At 57.7% G+C, this 1,729-nt stretch overlaps 1 non-coding gene across 1 annotated transcript; it reads right to left on the bottom strand.

Annotated features, from left to right (window-relative positions):
• Positions 1–1,128: 1,128 nt before the first annotated feature.
• On the bottom strand, positions 1,129–1,200 carry TRNAQ-CUG. Its single transcript has one exon. It is a non-coding gene; the product is annotated as a tRNA-Gln (tRNA).
• Positions 1,201–1,729: the final 529 nt, after the last annotated feature.

The following is a 1,729-nucleotide window of genomic DNA, read 5'->3' as shown; positions in this document are numbered from 1 at the left end:
CTACTCTGCCGAGGTATCCAGCGGACAGAGCTGGGCTGCCTCTGCTCTAGGTGCCCGGAGGAGGGAAGGTGTGTGGGGCTCCAGCCTGGGACTCTTCCTCCCTCCTGCCAAGCCCTGACTATTAATCCCAGCCCTGGCACTCCTTTCTTCAAGCGCCATGTGGGCCAGAGGAAAAGTGTGGTAGGAAGCACAAGGGCCAAGCTTGTGAACATCAGGTGCAGCAGCAAGAATCCCAACTATCAGGGTAGCAAGTTCTAGAGCCCTAACCCATTGTGGCCATCCCAGCCAAAGACCTGGCTCTAGGAGGTGTGAGTCACCCAGCAGGAGGGGAAAGATTCACTCTTACACAGCTGGAGACAGGGAAGTTGAGCTCTGGGGCTTTACCACAAGCATGGGTGGCAAGTTTATAGAAATTTTGGTGGTGCCCAGAACCTGCCCCCCAACTCCGCCCCCCAAACTCCACCCCCACCTGCCTACGGCTCTGGGACAGGGTTTGGGGGTGAGGTCTGGGGAGCAGATCCTGGGCTGGGGATTAGGGTGCAGGCTTTGGGATGGAGTTTGGATGCTGGGTGCAGGCTCCAGGCTGGGGTTGTAGGAAGGGGTGAGAAGTTCAGGCTCTTGGAGGGAGTTTGGGGGTGGGAAGGAGGAGGGGTGCAGCCTCTGGGAGGGAGTTTGGGGATAGGAAGGAGTTCAGGGCTGAGGATGAGGGATTCATGATGCAGGAGGGGGCTCAAAGCTGGGGTGCGGGGGGATGAGGGCTCTGGCTGGGGCTGGGAGGTTCATGCTGGAGGGGACTCAGGACTGGGGCAGAGGATCAGGGTGCAGAGGGATGAGGGTTGGGGCTCAGGGCAGCCTGCCTTGCCATTAGCGGGGGTGGGCATTAGGACCCTGGGGCAGCAGACAGCAGTTCTGCCCAGAATTGCTTACTCTAGCAGCAGGAGCAGGCAGGGGACAGGCACACACTGCTTTTTGTCAGGCAGGGACACAGCGCAGCAGAGGGGGAACATGCAGGGGGAGGAGTGGCAGGCAGGGGCCAGGGCCAGGGGAAGAGACCCAGCTCCAAATATTGCTGGAGCCCGAGCACCACAAATGTATATAACCTGCTGCCTATGACCACAAGCCAACACAAGGTCCCACTGAGATTTGAACTCAGATTAGAGGATTCAGAGTCCTGAGTGCTGCCCATTACACCATGGGACCAGCTTGTGCTGCCTTCTCTGCACATTGGTGACCCTCATGGGGCTGGCTTGTGTAAGGGGGCTCTTGGCCCTTTACTAAAACTTAGTGTGTGTGGTGGGGGGGTTGGCTAGTTCCCAGCACCAATAGAAGGGGGAAGGATCAATGGGAAATCAGGACCCTGAGACTGACAGTCCCCAGGGACAATGGGGAGAGGCCAAAGCTCCAAGTTAGCTGCACTGACAGGCCAGGCAGTGTAATGAGGGAGTCACCAGGCCAGGGGGTCCCATCCTCCATGTGAGCTGGAACTGCCTGGGTGAGAGTGGGGCAGAGCTAAGGAGAGAGCAGGAGCCCGAGAAGAGCCGGGGAGCAGAGCTGTGCAGGTGTAGTGCCAGAAACTGCTGCATGTAGGAATTTGCAACCTGTAGCAGTTACTGATACCTGAGGTTGTTCTTATTTGCTGACTTGTCCTAATTGGCTAAAACTTGACAGTGGTTTCTCTAGCAAAGGCCAGTCCCTGGCCCCTTGGTCCAGACATCCTCCTTCATATCAG

The sequence above is a fragment of the Gopherus evgoodei genome, chromosome 11 (genome assembly GCF_007399415.2).
Source record: "Gopherus evgoodei ecotype Sinaloan lineage chromosome 11, rGopEvg1_v1.p, whole genome shotgun sequence".
NCBI lineage: Eukaryota > Metazoa > Chordata > Testudines > Testudinidae > Gopherus > Gopherus evgoodei.
This window is presented reverse-complemented; position numbering and strand designations above follow the sequence as displayed.